At 39.0% G+C, this 26600-nt stretch overlaps 1 pseudogene; it reads right to left on the bottom strand.

Annotated features, from left to right (window-relative positions):
* Nucleotides 1–541: 541 nt before the first annotated feature.
* On the bottom strand, nt 542–26581 carry LOC144373009 (mitotic checkpoint serine/threonine-protein kinase BUB1-like; annotated as a pseudogene).
* Nucleotides 26582–26600: the final 19 nt, after the last annotated feature.

The raw sequence follows: 26600 nt of genomic DNA, 5'->3' as shown, positions 1-26600 counted from the left end.
TGACCCAAATAAACAAATGATTGGATAAAAGATGTGAACAGAAATTACTTAAGAAAAAAAAATAAATGAACCTAAACATATAGAAAGTGATTAACATCAATAATAAAATTAATGCAAATTCAATATATTTTTGCTTTTTAATTGAACTTGTGCCTTGTGGGTTTCTAATAGGAGGCAGTGAGAAGAAGGGGTCAGCACTCAGACAAATACAGGTTCACACTCCAATTCTGTAAATTTGCAGCCTTATGACTTTAAGTCAATAATTTATCTGAGACTCAATTTCCTTATCTATAATGGAAAAAGAAAGAATAGTCCCCACAACTCAGTTATTATAAGGGCTAACTGAAAGACAGAGTCCAGGAAAAGCGTAAGTACTGTGTCTAGAATAAAATAGTTACCCAGAAGATGGCAGCCTTGGTTAGGATCTCTGAGGTTTACAGCCTGCGCAGACATGGTGGGGTTTACGGTGCCGAGTCTACCTTTACTGCTTATTCCTTAGGAGGCTTAAGTACCTTCTCTTCTCTTTAAAGGAAGTCATCAATTTTCTCAATTTTACTGGGTATGAAAAGCAATTCTGTGTTTGCCCAGTTCTGCAACAGTCTTCACATGGCAGGGTCTCTTTTTGGTAAAAGGCTTTCCAGTTCTAATCCCCAAATGAGTACAAGTCAGTTGCAGACTCTGTCACCCTAGCTGCTTCTCTCACTGTCCTGATACCAAGAGGGGGGCTCATTACTGGGCTTAGAGGACCTTCTGACTACAAGCTGCCAATTGTTAAGCACTTTATGAGTTGTTTAGGATGGGATTAGGCATTCTCTTACATCTGGAAAAGGAAAGCTCATGGAAAGCTCAAGTGGAAATGCAGAGAAGGGCACAACTGCAAGTTACCTGAACTTTCTGTCTCTCAAGGGCTCCACCACATTCTCAACACAAGAACTCAACGGCACATGGGTGCACTGCGTTGCTATCATGCTTTCTGAAATACACAAAAACGAGAGACACAAACATTTCATGCATGTATATGCACGCGCATACCATTTGACATGGTTACAATTCTAGAATTCCTTTATATGATGACTTTCATTATAATTTCAAAATAGTGTTCCATGGCAAAGTGCGATAAGATGCGGAAAATCAAGATCACTCAACCCTCTCGTACAGGGGAGCACTTCAGTTTTGACATCTGATCTATAATGATCCTTCAAGAACAAAGAGTCCAGAGAGCAGCAGGTCCACTCCAGACAGGATGACCACACAGGTGGTCACTGGCATGGGTGACAGGTCACAGCCAGGTTCAGGAGATTAGTGAAGTGAAATTCCTTGGCAGTTATTTCATTATTGCTTTTAAGAAGTACCAGCAGTGACAGAGTTTGGCTGGTAAATTGGTAGTCACTGAAATGGTACCAAAGTCCCAGATCTCATAATATTTATACTGTAGGTTGGTAATAAAAAACTAATAATTATCTGTGCTCAATGTAATGCCACATATCAGGGTTCAATTCAGAGATATATATCTCTTTTATATAGGGTGCTATATTTGGGATGCAGTAGAAATAAAAGACTATTTGTGAGTTTTGTCATTATTCCCTTGAAGCAAAACACTAAAAAACAAAATTATTTTATGTGTAATGTATCCTTGGCTGCATGTCTGAAATAATAAAAATTTATAGAAATGTATCAAGGACCAAAATTGGCTATTTTTTTATTCATTAAAAACCATGTTTAGTATTTTTAGCATTCAAATAATTATCTGTAGTGCTCCCCTCTTGACTTTTGAAAAACATAATCATACTCCTGTACAAATGGTTTGGACTTTGTATATTTGCCTTTATATGCTTCTATAAGTTTCCCCCATTTCTACCTATGATCTGTTATTAAATTTTCAAAATATGTGGACTTTATGAAGTTAGTATGCCAAAGAAAAAAACAATTAATGGATTCCAAGCCCCTTTATGGTTTTCGAACGTCCCCCTTAGAATTTTCAAGAACACTATAATAGTAATGAACCAACTAATACTAATGTTTGTAGAAGACAGACACTGAAAAAGTATGTCGCATACCTTTATCTTCCAGATTGTTCACTGCGTCTGCTGGAAGCTTGTGGAAGGGGGTAGATGCAAGCTGGGCAGCAGAGGTGAAGTCCCCTGTGCTCTTAGGACTGGGTGCCAGGGTTCTGTTGCAGCGAATACCCCAGACGGTTGAATCATCCAAAAACTCTTCAGAATGAGGCACTTCCTACAACAAAGGAGGAGCTGAAAAATAATCGCCATCTTCTTGTTTTGTCTGTGAAATTTAGACATTAAGACTTCAAGCTGGGTGCAGTGGTACAGAATGTATCCCTGCCATTCAGGAGCCTGAAGTGAGAGGATCACGTGAAGTTTGAGACCAGTCTGAGCACCACAGCGAGATTTTGTCCCCAAAAAACATTTTACCCCTCATCTTTAATACATCTCAGTGGAACTACAACACAAGGGTCACATTTTTTATTTTAATTCTACATTTTTCTTTAAATTTGAAAAAAAAAATTCCAGGTTTATAGAAAGATTACAAAGGTGGCACAGTCTCATATAACCTTCATTAAGCTCCCACTAGTGTCAATTTCTTCTAGATCCTGGCACATTTCAAAAAGTTAAACACCACTTGTAGCTATCAGTCCTTATCTGGATTTCACAAGTCCCCTCCAATATCCCTTGGCTGTCCCGGATCCAGTCCAGGATGGCATGTGGACTGTCCTGTTGACTTTGTCTCCTCTAGTTTATGACCATCTATCAGTCCTTCCTACTCTTTCCTTGCACTGAAATTTGTGAACACTAGTCAGGAACTGTGCAGAATGTCCCCCTAATTTGGGCTCGTTTTCTCACATGTAGATTAGAATTATAGGTTTTGGGGAAAACTTGGGGTAAAGGACCTTCTCATTATACAGTGGGGATGCATGCTAGCTAGCCACAAGGCTTGTTCCTGGTGAGGTTAAACCCAATCACTGAGAAGGCATTTGTGAGGTTTCCTCACGGGAAACCATTTTTCCCATTCTCTATTTGTCTTACCCAAACTCAAGGGAGGTAAATTAAACTCCACCTTCTAGAATGTCATTAAAGCATTTGTGGACAAATGTTAAACCACCGCAGAATCAACAGTGGTGAGATATTTGGAGGCTCCAGAAGTACCTGTTTCTTCCTGAAGTTTTACTCATCAATTCCTTAGTGGATCTTGCCTATAGCATTTATTTTATTGGGACTCTAATGATGCCTTCCACATCACTTGGAATTCTTCTCTAAGGAAGAATCATCCTTTGCTCCCTTTTATTTATATCAATATCTGTTTTATTTCTTGGGTGATAATTCAATATTACTTTATTCTACTTATTGTTCAAATTTTTCTAGGTTTAGCCATTGGCTCATTCAGGTTGGCATCTATATTCTTTTGATATGCCACATCTTTCTTGGTTTTCTTATAGGAAAAAACAAAACCCCAAATCCTTCCTTAATTTTCTAGCACAATATGCTCCAGACTTATCTTGTATTTTTCTTGCCCCAGCCCCTAGAATCAGGCACTTCTCCAAGAACAGAATTACGGGTCAAGTTTTTTAGAGTCTGTAGGGAAAGACAAATTGCTGAGTCAGGTCCATAGCTCATGACCCCCTTTGGTTGCCCTTACAATGCCACCCATGGTTTTTATTTTTTTAATTTGTTTAGATACGCATGACAGTAGACCGTATTTTGACATATTATACATACATGGTGTATAACGTAGGATTCTATTCCTGTGGTTGTTCATGATGTGGAGTTATACTGGTTGTGTATTCATATATGAACACAGAAAAGTTATATCGGATTCATTCTATTGTCTTCTCTACTTCCATCCCTTCCCTTCATTACATCCCTTTCCTTCAATCCAATGAACTTCTGTTTGCACCCCACCTTTATTGTGTATTAGCATCCACATATTGTAAGGGTCCGGCGAAACGTCGGAGTAAGAGACCGCAAGAGACTGTCTTATTCAAAAGCAGAAGGGTGGGTTTATTTGGAGACCAGCATGCTAGGGCTCTCTCTATAGCAAAGAGAGATAGAGCCCTGAGAACAGCTTGAGCAGAGCTTATATACTTTCCTTGGAGAGGGCAGCGAGAGAAGTTACATTTTGTAGTTTGGCAGTTGGGGACAGCCATTCTGGGAACAAGATTAGCAGACAGTCCACAGTTAGAGACAGCACATTCTGAGAACAAGATTAGCAAACAGTCCTTAAAATTTCAACAGTGTTTTGTTAAGCATATAGAGAAACGGAATGACAAGTACCTTTTTTATTAACCTTTCAATATCAGAGAGAATATTTGGCCTTGTTTTTTTGGGATCGGCTTATTTCACTTAACATGATAGCTTCTAGTTCCATCCATTTACCAGCAAATGCCATAATTTCATTCTTCTTTATACCTGAGTAATGTTCCATTGTGTAAATATACCACATTTTCTTTATCCATTCACCCGTTGAAGGGCACTTAGGTTGGTTCCATAGCCTAGCTATTGTGAACTGATGTGGCTGTGTCACTGTAGTACTGTTTTTAAGTCCTTTGGGTATAAACTAAGGAATGGGATAACTGGGCCAAATGGTAGTTTAATTCAAAGTTTTCTAAGGGATCTCCACATTGCTTTCCAGAGTGGTTGCACCAATTTGCAGTCCCATAAGGAATGGATGTAGACCTTTTCCCTCACATCCTTGTCAACATTTATTGTTACTTGTATTCTTGATAATTGCTATTCTGACTAAAGTGAGATGGAATCTCAGTGTAGTTTTAATTTGCATTTCTCTAATTGCTGCAGATGTTGAGCGTTTTTCCATATATGATTTGACCTTTCGTATTTCTTCTTCAGTGAAGTGCCTGTTGTGTTCCTTTACCTATTTACTGATTGGGTTATTTCATTTTTTGGTGTTATGTTTTTGGGGGTTTCTTTGCATATGCTGGAGAAATGCTCTACCTGAGTGGCAGGTGAAGAATATTTTCTCTCATTCTGTAGAAGAGAGAATTCTCCCTCTCTCCATGTTTTCAATTGTTTCCTTTGCTAAACTTCTTAGTTTGGCACCATCTCATTTATTGATTCTTGATTTTGCTTCATGCATTTTAGTTGGTTCCTAAGTGAACATGATGAAGAGTTGGGCCTACATTTTCTTCTAGTAGATATGAGTTCAATTTCATTCTGCTATAGATGGATTTCCAGTTTACCCAGCACCATTTGTTAAGAGGCTATCTTTTCTTCAATGTATGCTTATGGTGCCTTTATCTAGTATGAGATAACTGTACTTATGTGGGTTTGGTTCTCACACATAATTTTTATATCTTCTGCATTGTCTTCATAAAATCCACCATCTCTTCCAATGGAGGCGAAACTGGCAGATTGTTTCTTCAGATGATATAAGATAAAGTACTGGCTTATGTTTAGCATCAGGATATATGGAAAATGCATTGTGGGTTTGGTAAAAGTAATAGTTCAGCAAAACGTACCTTTAAAGTGATGGCACTATGTCTGCAATTTACTTCATTATTTGTGAAAATTTAAAGCTCAATAGATCATCAGAGGGATTAGGGAGCCAGGCAATAGTTCGTCCAAACAACCCCCCAAGGGACTACAAATAGGAGCCAGGGCTTGGTGTCTTAGTGAGGTGCTTGGTGAGCCAGTGGCTCTCAATGGTGCCTCACTGCCATGGGGTCAGCCAGGGGATGGGGATCGAGCACACTGTGGGGTACACTTAGGGCCAGGGTGGAAGTCAATGAGGACGGACACAAAGGCCACCGTAGTGGAATGCAGTGGGCTACTGGGCAGTGAAGGGTGCCTGCTGAGCTGTGCTGAGGATGGTCCATCTCAGCTGGATTCAGATTTGCTGGGTTTCTCACTGATATTCCACTGTAGGCCTCACTTCCTCCGTCAAGGAAAAACAAATATCCCCAGGTGGCTTGTTCTTACTAGAGGGAAGGCTCTTTGAGGGCAAGGATCATATCAAATACATTTTTATTTCCTATACATATTAGATATCTGGCACATCACAGGTATTCAAATAAATGTTGAACAATATTCTAGCAATATTAGAACAATAACAAGTATTCTAACAAGTAGAATAACAATCTTCTACTTCGCACAATATATTGTGGTTTTATATACATCACACCATTTGAGTGGCATAATCACTTGGCAGATCTGTGTCAGATGAAATAGAGAGTGGCTTACATTTGGTTTTGGAGGACGTCTGCTGCTAGAGCGTTCTCCAAAGGTCCTGGCTCCTGTGGGCTTATTTTTAGGCTGTGGTAACCTAAGGAAAAGATTTATGAAATTAAAAACAGTAAAATATGGTGATGAAATAAATGCTACCACTTGATCTAATGTTAGAAAGATTCTCCCCTCATTTATTAAGGGGTTTCTTACTATTGCACTTCCAGAAAAAGTGAATTGACTATGTAAATATAAGTTGACTAACAGTTACCAAAGAGAGGGTAGAAAATGCAATTTTTGTTAGTTTTTAAATTGTTACAATTTTTTTTAGGAACAAAAGAACAATTAGGAGCATGGCCAATAAAATACCTTGGATGCCTTGAAACACCTTAGCTCTTTTCCCAGTGCCTGGCTGAGATAGGGAACTTCTCTCTGCATGCTGGTCATGCTTTCTCCATTCTGCCTGGGTGTGAATTTCCTCCATACCAAGACACTTGTAATTCACCCAGATATCTCTTTTTCCATAGTGTAAACTATTAACCACTCTCTAGTATCATGTGACTCTGCCTTAAAACATTCTCTCTGCAGCGTTACCCAGTGTAAGCCGGGTCCTTTCCCACTTATTAATCCTGCAAATGTAAACAGCACAGTACGGACACCTGCACTGATTCCTCTACATTCTGAAACAATTTCAAACCAGAGAATCCTGTTCTTTGACAAATTCTAATGCTTTCCTTTTTCTACTGTGCTTTCACTTGGAGCTCTGCCCTCCTGGAACTCATGCACAGCACTGTGGCTCTGCAGAACACTGGCAACAAGCTCCCAGCTGTTGGTGGAAAGGCTTATCAGTGCAGAGCTGGGCCAGAACCAGACCATCCTGGCAGACAGTCCAAATTCCCTCCCTGCTGCCTCACCATCTTGAGTCCTGCAGGCACCTCCAGGCATCCTGTGGCACTATGACATGCGTCCCCCCAGTGATATATTAACTTGATGTTTCTTTACCCATAATTTTCTTTGTTTCCATCTTCAAAAATAGGAAAAGCAGATGTCAAAGCAACAACTTTATTGACTCCCCAAGCCCCAGAAGAATTTGCATTTTCTGCAAGAGAATAAAAAATGTATTTCATGACTGTTCTAGGAAAAACATGACCCTTTACACTAAAACTTCAACTACAAATGAAGTGGGAGGTAGAGGGGAGAAGCTTATAGAAAAGAACTGGCATCAGTTTTTAAATACTAGGTGGTAAGGCAAATCACTTTGTAGTGGGATGAAGTGATTTAACTATAATCACTGGGCAGCCTCAAGTCCCAAATTACTGCCACACATCAAGAACACAGCTCATCATTCTCCTATGACACTTCTATTATCACCTGACTCATTCAATAAAAGCTCTCAGTGGTTTTAGTTTTCATTTGCTTTAAGAAAAATCTCTTCTCCCAACTCCAAATGGATCCTACTGATCTTTATTACAATCTCTGGCTCCCAGCATGAATCCCCTGGCCCTAGGTAAGAGGGCTAGTTGCTGGCCTCCAACCACAACCTGGCCACTTTTCTACCAAGAAGGCCTCAAATCACTCCTGGACTACTCAGCTCTTCCTGATGTACCTCCCCATGGGGATTTTATCCTCCTTTAGATATCACTGTTATAGCAACCCAACCCACCTAACCCAACCCAACAAACAGCAAACCCCAACTCTACCACACACATCGAAACCTTGTCCAACTCTGCCACACTTCTATTTCATGCACTTTCTGTGATGAGCAAGGCAGGGCCACATCTTAGGTAATCCCTGACAATGCCTGGGCTCCGCCCACAGTACAATGCACCAATTAGCTTTAAAATAAATTATTACTTTGAAACTGGTCTTCAAATGTGTCTTCATTTTGGTCTAGAGATGGCCATTCATCTTTGTCATCAGAAACATCAGGAAGTATAGGAGCCTGGAACATATTCATGATGAAACCTAAAAACCAGAAAGAATATCCATCAACAGATTGCAAAAGAGTTTACATTTTTTATAGTTTAAGGTGCTACACATTCAAACAAAAGGGTTTACCCAGTGCTTCCTTGGTGTGCACCGTGGGCAAGGGCTGGGCTCTGGAGGGTGTTGCCTAAACCACTCCCAGTGACGTGTTTGGAGTCGCATGGAAAGAACTTGCGCTGGCCACCATGTGCGTTTCATACACTAGCAAAGGAACAGGACCAAGAGCAGGATCATCAGGTCATTTAAAACGTGTTAGAAGGCACACAACTGCTTCAATAACTTACTACATTTAGACCAGGTTACCGTGGTAACCGTAATTGTCAATAATCATCACTCCAGACCCACATACTTATCTTTGTAAGAATACATAAAGTAGGTGAGGCAAGAATCATAGTTTCACACAAAATAAAGCGAAGGCTCAAAGACACCGGATGTTTGGCCTGAGATCAAACCAATTAGAGTTTTGTCACAGGTAGCATCCTGAGCTCCACCATGTCTCAAGTACTGTCTGCTTGTGGTCAGAGTGTAACCCCCACCCCCCACTGTCAGTCCTAGACCACTTTCCTTCCCACTCAGCTTGAGCCAGTGGTGTACAAGGCCTGCACAGCCTGGGCCCTGCTTGCCCAGGTTTCAGTGTATTCCTCTTTGCCCTGCTCGCCCTGAAGCTCTGGCCTCTTTACTGTGCTTAGAACACCAGGGATAGTCCTGCCTGGGGGCTCTGCATCTGCAGTTCCTCTGCTTGAAAACTGGTTCTCCGAGGTGGGTGCATGAGTAGCTCCCTCCCTATTCCTCTATGCAGGCATTAACCTCACCAGCATCTTCCCTGTTCACCTTCTCTGAAATCTAACCCCTTACTTCAATATTAGCCCTTTCATTCCTGGGGGGATTTTCATTGTTTTGTCAAGATTCCATCTCTAACGATGTAGAATGGTTGGTGCCCAGCATCCAGCAAGCAGGCACCAAGTCTCAGTTGAATAGAATGAGTCTCCAGCTGTTTCAGAGGGCCCACCCTCATTAATAGTCAATGGAAAGAATGCCACATCCACCTGCAGGGGGAAGGGAACACCCACACTGTCCCAAGTAATTTAATAAACTATGCACACACTTCCAGTGTGGTGCCAGACAGGAGAACAGTATTCGTAGTTAAACTTTGAATCACCTTTCTTACTCGACCCAACTAACATGACTCATTTTAGATTAATGTACTGAGACAGTTAATAGAAATACTTGCATAAATTAATCTTTCAAGGAACTCTGAACTGATAAGATATTTACAATTAATACCATTGTTTTCAATAGTCTGGGGCTGAAATAACCCCTGGATTCTAAGAAGAGGATTCCTAATGCTTAGGTTTAATAAGGTCAGAAAGCTTCCTGTCCCATAGCCCCAGTACAGCCCAAGGAGTGTGCCCCAGCAGGCCAGAATGAAGAAACCCCCATGAAGCTCACCTTCTTTGGTCTCTGCTCCACTCTGTGGCTGGAATCCATGAGCACTCTGACTCATACATCTGGAAGAGAAAACCCTGAGACACACAAGAATCAACATGTCTTACAAGAGAGTTTCTCATTAACTCTCAAGAAATAATAGTAAAAGAAGCTGGTCAACAATCACAGCCTGTTGCTGAAACACAGATGGAGCTGCTTAGATCCACGGTGTAAATAAATGAAATGTTTTTTCTCTTCAGTTCTTTTTGAGGAAAACACTCTTACAGATAAAGGCCAGGCATGGAACACTAGTATGTCGTGTCACTTCTGTGTCTCGGCACCACAACAACCAGCCCTCCTTGTGGCAGGACAGGACAATGGCTTCCTAGTTCCAATGGGCTCATTTGCTGTACAGCATAAGGGGCTGACTGGGCACTGATGCCCAACAAGGTGGAGGCACCAATGTGCTTCAGCTGAGCGAATACCTTTCTGATGAGCCCACAGCCTCAGGCTAACATCCAGATTTTAAAACAATAGCTACCAACAAAGATAAGAAAGCTATGCAAACCACTTGCATTAAAGCTGTGGTTAAGTACACTAGGGGCAGAGGCCTGGCCTCATATTGGCCCAGGATTCCCTTAAGGAATGTCATTAAAATGTGAAGTAAAAAGCACAAAGCACTTTTAATTAAACAATATCATATCAAATCACAAGTTGCAAGACAGTCAAAGTGACTGAAGATAAAAACAAACACAACAAGTGATGTGACATTAATTCTAATATCTGAAGCCCAGAAAACTCTCAAAATTGGGGAAAAAACTTTCACAATAGTGTGGAGGTGGCTTGTGACATGGAGTCACAAAAGTCAATCCCATACTGCTCCGTGGGAGGACAAAAGGAGTAAGAGGGCATGCCAGCCACTGCCTGGAGTAATGTCCCCTGCAGGCCTTGGCCACAGCCAGGAGGCAAAAGGCAATTCCAACTATAGGTGTTTATTCTTCAAATACAGAGCGACTTGAGTTTCAGGAAATTTTAATTTATAATTCAGAAGAAAAGTATGAAGACAAACAAATCTAAAATCTAGAAGAAGGATAGATCCCTCTAAAGAAGTATAAAATATACATGTTTGAAAATTTTGGGCTCAATGTTTTGATAATTTTTTTCAACAACATATTCATGTAAATCATTTTAGCTGGGTATGGTGGCACACACCTGTAAACCCAGCTATTCAAGAGGCTGAGCCAAGAGAAGCCCAAGTTTGAGGCCAGCCTCAGCAGCTTAGTACATACTCTCAGGAACAACAAAACCAAAAAAGAGATGAGGATGTTGCTCAGCGATAAAGCACCCTCAGGTTCAATTTCCAGTACTGCAAGAAAAACATTTTTTAATAGAGATACCCCATCTCTTACATAATGCTCTTGATACTGCAGGTCATAAAAAAGAAGCTGACAGATGCCATTTACCACTCTCATCTCCAGGTCTGGCTTTGACTTACCTGGACTCTGTCACTGGCTGGGCTGTCAGAGGAGTAGGAGGAGCTATGCTCTGGCACACTGCTGGGGACACCAAAGCAGGAGGAACAGCATCTGCCGCAGGAGGAACAACAGGAGGCACCTCTCCGGGCTTCTCGCCCAAGTTCTTTGGGGTTTGCTGATTGAGTGACGGAAGACATCGAGCACCAAGTTCCCACTGAGCACCTGTGCCTAGCCCCACACATGCTGAATTCACCTTTCATGCCAGACAAACAAAGGAACAAAAATAAACCACAAAGACCAGAATATTATTATCAAGTATTAGAGCTTTCAAAGCATGTGACCCTTATCCTTCCAGGTGCTTTAAAACACCTGGAAATTTTCAACAGTGACGAAAAAAGACCACTCTAAAACATAACGAATGCTTTGTTGCTTCCAACCCTGGCTGTGAGTGCCACTCACACTTCTAACCATTGAAAAATAACCAGCCTCTGCAGTCATATCAGTATTTAAGAAGTGTCTTGTTTCTCTTTATTAAACTGAGGGAAAAAAAAACAATAAATCAATGTTACCAAACGCTCACAATGGTGTTCTCTTAAACTACCCTTGATAGGCAGCGTCCTCTTCCTGTATATATGAACTGCCTCAGAAACAGGGTTCATGGTGGGAAGGATTAGACTAAAGGTCTTTGTTTTTCTACTCACAAGTACATAGATTAGAACTAATGTTACCAACTTAAAAGACAGAAGGGTTAATTCCTTGCCCAAAAAGTATCCTTACAAATTGTTAGGAAAAACATCAAATGTCTAGAATATTGTTTTAAACAATAACACTAGTTATCAAAGAATATAACTTAAAACGACTTACACCATTTCCTTACCTACTAAATTAGTACAGATCAAAAATAATTGTACACCCCAACGGGAGGAGGAGCCCAGCCTCCCACCCGCACAGTAGGCAGACCACGAGGCCCGGAGAGGGGGCCCAGCCGCCCACCAGCGAGGTAGACAGACCACCCCAACTGGAGGAGGGGCCCAGCAGCCTGCCCATACAGTCACCTGACCGAGCTCTGGAAAAACATAGGTCTCCCCAACACCCCCTACCTCATCAAACACCTTATGAGAAAAACTGATGGAACTCATCTTGGAAAATCCCACCAACCCTTAAAACCCAACAACCGGTGGGCATGGCTACCAGTTTGGTTCTTCAGCGGATCAGGCACCTGGTTTACATCTCAGAGAATAAGAGTAGAGAGGCCACAGGTGGAAGTTCAAGTCCTCTCATACTGACTACCACCACCACCCTGAACCCAGAGACTCCAGCTAGGAACTGACAATGCCACCAACTGAAAGAAAAGAAAACAGAGTTCTGAGAGGCATTTTTTTTTCTTTCTTTTTTTATCTTCTCTCTCTCTTTTCATCCATTCATCCAGTCTCCTCTACCCTTCCCACTCTGGTCCTCAAAACCTCAACATATGTGAAACCAAGAATTGTGCATGAAAAAGGTCTTTAACAACTGAGTCACCAGAATAATATAATATAGAGGAATTCCATATGCCCCACCTCCCTCCCCCCTTTTATTTTTTTTCTCTTATTTTCTTTTTCCCTCTCTCTTTTTTCTCTTTCTTTCCTTGTTATTTGTTTCTCTCCTTCTTACTCCCTCTATCCCAACAGACACAACATAATCTATGGGACACAATGAAAGCAGTTCTAAGAGGAAAATTCATTGCTTGGAGTTCATTCCTTAAAAAAAGAAAAAAACAACAAATAAATGATCTCGCACTTCATCTCAAAACCCTAGAAAAAGAAGAGCAAAACAACAGCAAAAGTAGTAGAAGGCAAGAAATAATTAAAATCAGAGCTGAAATCAATGAAACTGAAACAAAAGAAACAATTGAAAAAATTGATAAAACTAAAAGTTGGTTCTTTGAAAAAATAAATCAGATCGACAGACCCTTAGCCATGCTAACGAAGAGAAGAAGAGAGAGAACTCATATTACTAGCATACAGGATGAAAAAGGCAATATCATAACAGACACTACAGAAATACAGAAGATAATTAGAAATTATTTTGAATCCTTATACTCCAATAAAATAGAAGATAGTGAAGGCATCGATAAATTTCTTAAGTCATATGATCTGCCCAGATTGGGTCCGGGGGATATACACAACCTAAACAGACCAATATCATTTGAGGAAAACAGGGATGCCCTCTCTCACCACTTCTGTTCAAGAAGCCATCAAAAGACTACCAACTAAGAAAAGCCCAGAACCAGATGAATATACAGCAGAGTTTTACAAAACCTTTAAAGAAGAACTAATACCAATACTTTTCAAGCTATTTCAGGAAATAGAAAAAGAGGGAGAACTTCCAAATTCATTCTACAAGGCCAACATCACCCTGATTCCTAAACCAGATAAAGACACTTCAAAGAAAGAAAACTACAGACCAATATCTAATGAACCTAGATGCAAAAATCCTCAATAAAATTATGGCAAATCGGATGCAAAAACATATCAAAAAGATCATGCATCATGATCAAGTAAGATTGATCCCTGGGATGCAAGGCTGGTTCAATATATGGAAATCAATAAATGTTTTTCACCACATCAACAGACTTAAAGATAAAAACCATATGATCATCTCAATAGATGCAGAAAAAGCATTCAATAAAGTACAGCATCCCTTTATGTTCAAAACACTAGAAAAACTAGGGATAAGAGGAACATACTTCAATATTATAAAAGCTATCTATGTATGCTAAGCCTCAGGCTAGCATCATTCTGATCAGAGAAAAATTGAAGGCATTCTCTAAAATCTGGAACAAGATAGGGATGCCCTCTCTCACCACTTCTGTTCAACATAGTTCTCAAAATACTGGCCAGAGCAATTAGACAGACGAAAGAAATTAAAGGCATAAAAATAGGAAAAGAAGAACTTAAATTATCACTATTTGCGGTTGACATGATTCTATACCTAGCAGACCCAAAAGGGTCTACAAAGAAACTACTAGAGTTAATAAATGAATTCAGCAAACTGGCAGGATATAAAATCAACACACATAAATCAAAGGTATTCCTGTATATCAGCGACAAATCTTCTGAAATGGAAAAGAGGACAACCACCCCATTCACAATATCCTCAAAAAAAAAATAAAATACTTGGGAATCAACCTAACAAAAGAGGTGAAAGATTTATACAATGAAAACTACAGAACCCTAAATAGAGAATCAGAAGAAGATCTTAGAAGATGAAAAAATATATCCTGTTCATGGATAAGCAGAAATAACATCATCAAAATGGTGATATTACCCAAAGTTCTCTATAGGTTTAATGCAATGCCAATCAAAATCCCAACAGCATTTCTTGTAGAAATAGACAAAGTAATCATGAAATTCATATGGAAAAATAAAAGACCCAGAACAGCAAAAGCAATTCTAAGCAGGAAGAGTGAATCAGGCGGTATAGCGATACAAGACTTCAAACTATACTACAGAGCAATAGTAACAAAAACAGCATGGTACTGGTACCAAAACAGGCGGGTGGACCAATGGTACAGAATAGAGGACACAGAGACCAATCCACAAAATTACAACTATCTTATATTTGACAAAGGGGCTAGAAGCATGTAATGGAGGAAGGATAGCATCTTCAACAAATGCTGGGAAAATTGGAAATCCATATGCAACAAAATGAAACTGAATCCTTTTCTCTCGCCATGCACAAAAGTTAACTCAAAAGGGATCAAGGAGCTTGATATCAAATCAGAGACTCTGTGTCTGATAGAAGAAAAAGTAAGCTCCAATCTACATATTCCCTAAAGACCTTAAAAGAGCACATTATAGGGATACTGCTACATCAATGTTCATAGCAGCACAATTCACAATAGCTAGACTGTGGAACCAACCTAGATGTCCTTCAATAGATGAATGGATTAAAAAAAATGTGGCATTTATACACAATGGAGTATTACTCTGCACTAAAAAATGATAAAAGCATGGCATTTGCAGGGAAATGGATGGCATTAGCGCAGATTATGCTAAGTGAAGCTAGCCAATCCCTAAAAAACAAATGCCAAATGTCTTCTTTGATAAAAGGAGAGCAACTAAGAACAGAGCAGGGAGGAAGAGCATGAGAAGAAGATTAACATTAAACAGGGATGAGAGGTAGGAGGGAAAGGGATAGAGAAGATAAATTGCATGGAAATGGAAGGAGACCCTCATTGTTATACAAAATTACATATAAGAGGAAGTGAGGGGAAAGGGTAAAAAAAAACAAGGGAGAGAAATGAATTACAGTAGATGGGGTAGAGAGAGAAGATGGGAGGGGAGGGAGGATAGTAGAGGATAGGAAAGGCAACAGAATACAACAGACACTAGTATGGCAATATATAAAAACGTGGACGTCTAACCAATGAGATTCTGCAATCTGTATACAGGGTAAAAATGGGAGTTCATAACCCACTTGAATCAAATGTACGAAATATGATATGTCACGAACTATGTAATGTTTTGAACAACTAATAATAAAAAATAAAAATAAAAAATAAATAGAAGAACAGAAAAAAATAATTGTAATACAGGTTTACATACATATTGCTTATATAATATGCTTGGAATTAGAAGTGTGTCAGGTTTCAAAATTTTTCAGATTTTGGGAATATTTTCATAGACTAGTTAAGCATGTATCCCTTATTCAAAAATTTGCAATCTGAAATGCTCTCAGATCCACAACTTTCTGAGAATGGGACATGACACTAAAAAAGTTTCAGATTTGGGAGCTTTCCAGATTCCAGAGATGCTTGACCAATATTCAGTTCTGAAGGAAATATTTTAAAAAGAATAATCAGAGACTTTCTCTACCAGATAGCAAAATAGGAAAGCTATAGCATATATACAATATGGAAAGATCAAGAAGAGATATACTCTCACTCCTCTTCTCTATCCAGAATTCACCTAATCCTCCCATGCTCCCCTTCCCTACCCCACTATAAGTCAGCCTCCTCATTTGATTTTTTGGCAATTGGAGAAAGGGAGGGGGCAGGGGATTAGCAAGGGAGGTGGAATATGATGGACATCATTATCCAAAGTACATGTATGAAGACACGAATTGGGTGTCAACATACTTTATATATAAACATTTATGAAAAATTGTGGTATATATGTGCAATAAGAACTGTAATGCAAAAAAGGTACATATATAAAGGCATGAATTGGCGTGAACATACTCTATATACAAAGATAAGAAAAATTGTATTCTATATGTGTAATAAGAATTGTAATGCATTCCGCAGTCATGTATTTAAAAAAAATCAATAAAAGAGTAAAAAAATATATACATATGTATAAAGAAGAGAGATAGTGACTAAAACAAATATTAGAAATGGATTTTGTAATATAAAAACTTAGTATGTGATAAAGATATTTCGAATAAACGGGCCGAGCTAGTCAATAAATGATTTATGGACAACTGGCAATTCATTTTGGAAAGTACATCTTCATGCCACCTCTACACAGGAAAATCCTATAAAGGGACCTGGAGGACCAGACCCTTAGAGTACTGAGTATGATGGAGGGACAGAGCTGTGCATCACATTTGTTTTGTTACAACACGCTTCCCAAGAACAACAGGGATTACATTTGTAAAACCCAGAGTCAGAATGATCCAGGACTTTCCAATACCAATGGTAGAAGCCAAAAGGCAACGGGCAATGCCTTTGAAAACTCTAAGGGAGGCTGAGGCAAGAGGATTGCCAGGTCAAGGCCAGCCTGGACAACTTAACAGACCCTGTTCCAAGATCAAAAGCAAACCAACAGAAAATGCACTGAGAGTATAGCTCAGTGGTAAAGTAACCCTGGGTTCAATCTCTAGTACTGCATAAAATCCAAAATGACTTGAGGGAAAATGATTTCCTTCCTAGAACAGTTCTAGTCAAATCATCAACCAGTGTGAGGGTAGAACAAAGACACCATTAGACAAGCAAGAGATCTCAAAAACTTAACCCCTCATACATGCTTTTTAAAAAAGCTATGAGAGATTGTGTACCTTTAAAATGGGGACCTTAAGGAAAAGCAATGGCATGTGAATCAGGGATATACCACCAGAGAGAAGCAGGAAGAACCACTCCTCAGAGGCTCTGGGAGACATCTGGCCAAGAAAAGGGAATGGGAGTGCATCTGATGTATTGGATGTGATTGATGAATATTTTAAGTTTCTTCAGAATTTGGGGGATAGATGACTGATAAGTAGCAAGAAAATACATAAAAACAAAACAATGTGACAATTATTTTAACAATTGCTTATATCTATCAAGGGAAAACACAAATTATATAAAAATTGAAATAAACATTAAAAATGAAAAAACCCAATAGAAAAATAGACAAATCCATCAAAGTCAATTTATTTGATTGGTACCAGGGATTGAACCCATGGGTGCTTAACCACTGAGTCATACCCCCGGCCCTTTTTATTTTGAGACAGAGTCTCCCTAAGTTGCTGAGGTCAGCCTTGAACTTGTGATCCTCCTGTCTCTGTCTCTGGAATCACTGGGATTTTAGATGTGTACCACCACACCTGGTTTTATGGTCAATTTAAAGAAAAAAGAAGACAAAAAGCCACTAAATCAATTAAAAATGTCCAGTACCACTTGTAATTAAAGAAACAGGTGGTTGAAAATACTTAGGATAACTAACATTATCAAAGTGTATGTGAGAAACAACTAATTTTATATACTATTGATATGAGGTAAAATGAAATTTTTTAGAGGACAGTATTTTAGGTGCACAAACTTCAAAGGCAACAGTTGTACTTCCATCTTTTCTAGAGAAACAATCTTGTATCATGTTTGTAACAGTCTCTGTATGATGTTGGTACCTGCCCTGCTGTAAGTATGACAGAAGACCATGCTGCAGTGGGTAAACTGGGTCTCTGTGCAGTAATATTGAAAGATCTATAAGATATGTTTGTAGAAAAAGCAGAAAATAAGTCTTATTTATATGGAAAATTCAACTGTGTTCATTTTTATGTGTGCTCATGCATAGCATATATCTGGAAAAAAGATAAACTTCAGCAATTAGCATTGAATAAGAACATTTGTGGATATTCATGTATGTTTGAGTCTTCCCCCGACCCGTGTGGGCAGCTGAAATTAAGGTCACTTGTGTGAATTTCCAGGGACATCAAATAAAACACAGACACACACTTTACCTTTAAACAAGCTTCAGGACACGGCTTTTCTGCTCTCGGCCTCAGGCTCCCCAAATGGGGGAGCAAGAGAAAGTCATGAGAGGCTGTCGAGAGAGAGCAAGCACATTCGGAAGTGGGCTTTTATTGGGGGGGACCCTTATTCTTAGAAAGTTCCATCCAAAAAAGGCCAGAAGGGGCAGGGTTACAAGGGACAGATGAGTGTAATTCAACCCAAGGGGCCATGGAGCAACACACCTACATCTGAAGGCACGCCCTCAACTTCCTGGACAGGGGCAATGTCCACGTCACTATAAGATGTAGTGACTGGTCAAAGCCTCTCGGCTCCAGGATGGAAGGTGCAAATCATTCAGAGTGGCTCCCCATAATTAATTGGGTATACATACTTATATCTAGTGAATGTTCTGGCATAGATTTTGTATATATATATATATATATATATATATATATATATATATATATATATATATATATATATATAAAACACACACACACCCAACTTTCATTCAATATTAAAAAAAAATCATTGCAGTCATGAATTTTCTATCATTTTAAAAACATGCATTTAAATAAGCTATACCTTTAAAGTATCCTATGTCATAGACAGACATATACAATGTGGAAGATTAAGCAAATGTAATATAGCTTAAATTATTCCCAATCTCTCCCATTCATAAATAATTTCAAGAAAATATGTGGCTGTAATATTCATCCCTATTTCTTCTTCCCACACAAGACAATGGCAAACAGAAATATGTCTAGATGACACATTATTGGAAGTCTATAGTCATTGTATGAAAGCCAGAAAAAGGACACTAAGTGCTAATGTGTGAATATATAAGCATGGACACACACATACATGAAACATCAGCCCTTTATTCTCTAAATTCCTTTGTTCATTCTTCATTTGAATGTCTTTCTGAATCACACAATTTTAAATTTTGGAAAGTTACTAGCTAGAATTAACTCTAAAACAGGGCCTAGAGAGCCAACAATCCTCACCGCTGGGCACAGGACGCCCAGGTAAGAGCATGTCTGTACCTTAGGCTTTTCCTGGACACTGGGCAGGTCCTCCTGGGACAGCTCCACCACTTGATGCAACTTCTTATGAAGCTCATCCATTTTCTGCTTTAATAGCTGCTCTTCAAAAGCATTTGCTTCTTTCTTTTTCATATAATGTCTGTCTTCATTTACTTAAGGGAAAAAAAAAAAGGTTTATATGCAAAGCTTAAATTCAGTTCATCAGAGGAATACATAACAAATGGATAAAGTCCAATTTTAAGATGGCAAGTCCTATTTTAAGATGGCAACATTTTTTAGTCTTTTCCATATTTACAATCTTTATATGCCCTTAGCACAGTAACTATTAAATTCAGAGTATAAGTTACAAAAATTTATGATGATCAAGTCTACCTGGTCTAGCACAGTATCTTATTAAATGCTTCTCATAAAACAATTGGGGTTGTGCTAATCATTTGAAAATAATTGATCATTTCAGTTTTTAAAAAAGATACGATTCTCTAGGAAGTAAAAGTAAAAGAGCTGGGGCATCAAGCATGCTGTCAGTCACACAGCCCAAAACTGGCTCATGAGACAAAGTAGACTCTGGCTGGACACTTTCAGGCTGTGGCATGTGAAGGAAAAAATTATCCAGGCATAACTCAAAATGGATCCTCCAAGAATACTGACTGACTTTTTGTTGTTGACCAAATATGAAAAATAATGAGCAAAAAAAAAAAAGGCTCACGGAGTGCATATGGTCCAACACTATAGACAGTATAAAAGTCCCAAGTGGAGCAAGGGTCCATCTTCCACATGGTTATAGCAAGAGCCAAGTGCAAATGCTGGTATTAAGGCACACCCTGTTCCCTGTAGGGAGCAAATCTCAGTCTACTCTGCAGTCTCTATGACAAACCCTAACCCTAACCCCTAAGACAACACTTTGATCAGGGGTCTCCTTCAGCATGTTTTGTTTGTAGTAGGTGCAGAACTTGGAAAATCTCTTCTGAACTTCAGTTCCTTTCACAGTACAAATGACTTACAGCTTTAGAATAACTGTATACAGAAGTTCAACTCCATACAGATAATATTGAAAACATTTAAAATACTATTTCACTAAGGCTAAGGTGACACTGGCATGAATATCTAGCTCAGGGCTGGTTCAGCCATGGGCTCGGCTGTCAATACGTGAATACAAGTCTTGAACAAACATAGCTGCTATGCTGGTGTTTAACAGAGACCGCTAGGCTTCTGACAGGACGAGCTAGAGACATTTTTTGAAGTCTTTCAGCATAGTCAATTATTTGACCAAAAATGTAATTACTCATTATTTTAACTGACATAAAAACAACTCAAAATATAAGACTATAAGACCAAATACCCCATTGTTCATGCTTCCTCCGTTGATTGTATTTCTGGGCTCTCAGTTCTTCAAAGGAAAATTCTGATTCTCCATGAATAAGCTTTTCCTTCCAATACATAACGACCTGTTGAACATCAGCTCTGGCTGCTGAAGATGAGGGCACAGAGCACTCTGATTTAGAAATCACGATCACCCTTTGTTCCCTACAGGGGAAAACACATCACTTACAACAGTGTATGGAAATAATTCTGGAAAGAAACTAAGTAATAGAACTATGCAATGATTGTACTTGCATATTTGACTCTTTATCACAAGCTGAAGGTATTGCTCCAGACACTTCTGAACCCTAAAATACAGAAAACAAACAGAAGCATTAACTTACTGAAAAGAAAACTTCACACAAATTACCTCATAAATCAATATGACAATATATGAGTAGAAAGGCTTCTTAATCTCCAGTAGATTTCTACATGTTCTTGGTAAAATTTCAGTTAATGGCTAAAGCTTTAGTTTGCATCATCATTGGTAGTATAATTTTTGCAACAAAAAGAGCCCATAAACCTTTAAAAAAAAATCCATTAAAAATTTCTTCTGGTATTACTGAGGTTGTGGATGCCAACAGCTGAAGCTCTGGGTTTTTAAACTGGCTCCAGTTGGGTATGAATCAAGGTAGGGATCCTGGGCCTATGAAAGAGGGAAGCAGAACAAGGAGGAAGAGGATCTTGGTAGGAGAAAAACTGCTGGGGAGGAAGTGAACAGGAGAGGTTTATGGAGGGGGCCCTTAGGTCCCATAACAAGTTATATTTGTGAGTTGAGTATAAATTTAGGTTAGATGGCCACGGGCCCAGAAAGCTGACATGGGAACGGGCAGCTGACATGGATGTTAAGTCACAGGAAACAAGGTTAAAGAAAAGAGATGCCAAGGTGGATACAGAAAGGAGCCAGGAGGACCGTTCAATACCACTCCTAGTTTCTGTACAACCTATAATAGTCATCATTACCTGATTCTTAGAGATAGAGGCTGAGTTCTTTCCTTGACTTGATTTTGATGGTACCATTTGGTTTAAAATTGAAGCATTATGCAGAGGTTCTGAGGGCCTAGCTATAAGGGAAAACAGGATAAAATAAGGAGAAATAAGAGAAAAATCACAGTAACCAAAATTATCACACAATACATCCCCTTGATCTTTCAGTAAGCAGCACAAGAAATAAATCAATTCAATCACACTGCCTCAGAAAATGGAACTAAAATATTTTGTAAGTAAGTATTTTAGAGATAATTTCTGACCAAATCAAAATGTTCAAGAAGTACCCCAAATAACTGTAAAACTGGTTATTTAATCAGGATAGGATAGTCAATGCAAATTGCTGAAATGTGGTATTTATTTCTAAGGGAAATAAAGCCCTGCCATGTTTCCTAAAATTGCCATCAAATACATTTGATTCAATTCAGAACAGATGGAGTTCAGAGTATCTCTTTTTGATTTTGTTTTTTAAATCCCCAAAATAGAGTGAAGTCATCAAGTAGATTTGTCTCCTTTAAAGTGCATTATTACCAAAGTGTCTTCCCCATTACCTGAGACAGTATAGTTTGGTTTTCATTAAATACTAGAAGGATTTGCTTTTTACTCTTCCAGGTCGAAGAGATGCAATCTTCAGGCCTGAGCCTTCATTCTCCCCTTAGTACTAAGTGTAGTTTCTGAGAGCCAGAATGCTCCCCACTGTTTACTCCCTGGAGCTCTCCTGGCACCTGGGAGTTTCCTGCTCATCACGTTTTCTACCCAACAAACCCTCTTTTACTTTTTTGGTTTCTATTCCATGTTGGAACATGTACAAACTTGAAATAAAGGAGAATTTAAAAACTGAATCAATGATTCACTATACAGAGCCAAGGCTATACACATCTCTTTTAAAAAGTTATGACTGGAAACAAGAAATTAAAATAAAAGGCAGTCTAAAAGATCTTAAAATATAGGTCAAAAAAACAAAAGCTCAACATGATTACAGATTTGATTATCGATATGAAAGTATACTCACAAATTTTAAACAATAATTGATGAATCTTGGGTCATTGTGGTATCTCTTCGTAACTAAAAATTCCTTCATTAAATGTTCTAGTAGCATTATCAAGTAGTCTTTATTATCAGGAAAATTCTCTTCTACCCACTGCATATAGCTAGAAAAATATGGATAATGTTAATTTTCCATAGTACAACATATAGTTGGTTTAAAGGAAAAAACAAAAACAATGCCCCTACCCCTCAAATCCAAATGCTAACCTTTCCCATTCACCAAGTGGGTCATTTCCTTTGTAGCTCTGCATATGGGCTTCAAACATTCTAGAACAAATAAAAGAATGCACATGAAAATTATGGATAATTTATAAGAGCAAAATATTTAATTATATATGATTTATATCATATATTATGTTTATATTAAATACTTATCATATATCTATATATTGTATTATATAATATAATATATATGTGATTTATATACCTTAAAATAGAAACCTTAAATACCAACCTAAAAGCTATATAAAATTTAAAAGAGCTCTCAGAGGTGGCCAAAAAACTCAAAACAGTCAGTATTTTTCCAGAGGAAAGTTTATCCCTAGCTCTATCCCAGGGTCTCCTGCTTCTGTCCCTGGTCCTCAGGGGTGTTAACCACCCTGAGGGTCAGTGCCTGGAAACTTGCTGCCCCTTCTCCTAACAGTGGGATATAAGCTAGACCCTGCTCAGATCCCTTCTCTTGCTTTCCAGGAGTACAGCGGAGACTGAGTTGGAATAAGATCCAATAAGGGCTTGCCAGCAGGTGGATAAACAAGATTCCACAACTGGACACTCTAGATAGAGTTCATTTCCTGGGCCCCAATGTAACACAAAGTTCCTGAGGAAGAAAAGGTGATTGGCAGTTTTCATGAATCAGTCACTAGAATTCCCATAGAACTGTTTCCCTGACTTCCAAATACCCAAACACATCTTTAAAAAAAAAAAAAAAATCAACCAAGCAAAGCAAAACTCTTGTGGCAGTTCAGGTGCTCGTGGGGCAAACAAGCAAAAAGAAATCAAATAGTGTCAGGTTACATTAAGTACCAAGAAGAAAAAACAAACCAAATAGAAGGGGTAAGAGTTACTATTTTCAGGAAGGGTGGACGGGGAAGGCCTGCCTCTGAGGGCACTGACGGGATACCACCAGAAAGCCACAGAGCTATCTTGGGAGAAAACCGTCAAGGCTGAGAGAACTTCAGGAACCAGCCTCTTCCAGGAACAGAAAGTGAGCCAGTGTGGCTTTAGTGTGATAAGCTGGGGAAGTTCTAATTTGCATTTTAAAAGTCTTCCTTCCTCCATGAGAAGATGGTAGGGATAGGAAGCTACTGAAACACCCTGGTGACTGGTGGTGAGTTGGACTACATGTGGGGAATCTGGCACCTCTCTTAGGGCGAGGAAAGGACTTCCTGATGGGGCTGTGTTCTGGGTATGAGTCAAGATGAGAAGGTCTCCTAGGTTTGCTATTTGAGAAATCATTAGATTTTTTTAAAAAAAAGGGATTTTAAAGCAATACTTTGGTAAGAGACAAGAACACCCACCTCAAAATACTTCTTTGGCATATTTCAAGGTGGATATTCAGAGAATTGCAGGCAGAAATGGCTCTGAAAAACTATTCTAAGAAAAACTTGCATGAATTCATATTAGCAAGGTAAACAGATTGATTTTCTCTAAGTCCACCTTAACTCCTCATTTCCCTTCTGTTTTTTATTTTGATGCTCCCAGGGTCTTGCACAGGATAAAATCTGTATACCTTTCCCCTTATTAATCTATTTATTGTCAATTTATTCCACACACTCAATTAAGGACCCTCAGAAAGTAGAGAATCTTAAACTATACTTTATTCTAGCTATCACCTCCACAGACAAATGAAATCATTGTGTCTTAAGACTAAAAATCCAGAAGCCATGATAGGAAAAGCCAGAAAAGTTCAACTATATAGTAATGAAATGCTTCTACATCTCAAATAAACAAAATTTTTTAAAACTTTCCAAGTCAAAAGAGAAATGATAAACTGGAAAAACAAAAGGACTTCTAAAAATTGAGAAGCAAAGTTATAAACCCAATTTTTTAAATGAGCAAAGGGATTAAAAAGCATTTCACAAAGAAATACAAATGGCTCTTAAACTTGAAAAGATGTTAAACCTCTCTCATAAGAGAAATTCACTGTCAATAAGATACAACTTAATCAATAGATTTTGCAAAACAAAAATTTTAAACACAACAAAAGTATACAGGTAAGAAATGGAAGCAGGCACACTCAAATCTTGCTTGTAGGTATCTTACCAATATCTCAGATGGATTTGCTCTTCATCCAGGAAAAACACTTTCAGGAATCTAGAAAACTGATACATCTGGGTATATGCAAAATACCATTGCCATATGTACATTTTTTTTTAACTACAACACTGTTTGTAACAGCAAGATATTGTCAACAACCCAAGTGTCTGTCACTGAGGATTTTTGGATCAATTATGGTATATGCAATATTAAACAGTTGTCTAAAAAATTTTTAAAAAACGAGTGCTATGTATTGATAGAAATCTCCAAGGATATCTTAGGCAAAAAAAGAATGGAATTGCTCTGCTACATTTCATGTGAGATGAAGGCAGGAAATGTACACATACAGACACATACATATACATACATATATATACACTTTAATAACGTTAAGTATTTATATGTCTAAGAAGAATCGCTTGAAAAAAAACTAATAAATAAATAAACAAAGGATACATATGATAGGGTGAGAGTAGACAGGTACAGGAATTGTCAGTGAATACTTTCCAAATCTTTCTAAAACCATACAAATATATTATCTATTTTTAAACCTTAAAAATGATTATTTGTAAATTTGAATCTTTCTCATGCCTCATAACAGAGGAACAAATCCCTATAATGCCAGGACTCTTCCTCCAAAATGTGTAATAAACATAACCTTTGCCCAAAGTAATTCATGTTCACACCAACCACATTCTCCAGGAAAATGGCTTAAATACACTAATAATAAATCAACCCGTTCATTAGAGCAAATTAGTCTTTAGAAAGTCAAAATAAGGGCTGAAATACAGATTTCCCTTTAAAAATGGGGGTAGAGGAATAGGACTTCCAAAGAAAAAGTCTTAAAAGATTTTTGTTTTGAGTATATTGACAACCTCGGTCTTGTGATCCCCAAATATCTGGTAAAACTAACCCCGTTTTACTTCTGCCACATATGATTTAACCGTATCAAAAAAATTTTTTTTAATCACCGGCTGGGCAAGTCACACAGGCCATGGGAACTTGTCAACCGTTGGCGGGACGGAATAGATCAGTTTAAGTGCTGTGTACTAAAGACTTTTTAAAAGAGCAGTAGGATTATGAGTAAGAGAGCTATTGTATATTCTCTCCCTCTGTCGTATAATTTTTAAATGAGTGACTTAAGACACGCAGGGCGGGGTTTTGGTGGACTGGACACTCTCCTCCCACAGCGGCGCCCCAAGCCCACGGATAGGTTTCCTTAAGGAACAGCAAGACCTCCAAGGGCCTCCCAAGCTGCCGCAATGCCCCTAAACGGTCGGCATGGCCGCAGATCTCGAGTCGCCAGGGTCTCAGTGGGACCACCCTCTACTCGGTGACTCGGAAGTGGCTCGCAGCCTTAAGGCGAGGGGGGCCCAGACCAGGAACACAGGCAGGTCCGTGCCGAGGGCCCAGGGGCGGAGGGCCATACCCCTAACTGTCCCAGCCCCCTCAGGGGCGCAGAGTCGGGGATCATGAGCTCGCGGCGCCCACACCCCACTAGCCGGACACTCACTGAAAGACATTTTCAGGGTTATCCATGGCGAGAGGACGCAGGCCGGCTGCAGGACCACAGACAACGAAAGCTAGTAGCACCGCCGATTTGAATCTCCCGCGCAGCCGCAGTCGCGGTGCC

Source organism: Ictidomys tridecemlineatus, unplaced genomic scaffold (assembly GCF_052094955.1).
Source record: "Ictidomys tridecemlineatus isolate mIctTri1 unplaced genomic scaffold, mIctTri1.hap1 Scaffold_2042, whole genome shotgun sequence".
In the NCBI taxonomy this organism is placed as follows: Eukaryota; Metazoa; Chordata; class Mammalia; order Rodentia; family Sciuridae; genus Ictidomys; species Ictidomys tridecemlineatus.
This window is presented reverse-complemented; position numbering and strand designations above follow the sequence as displayed.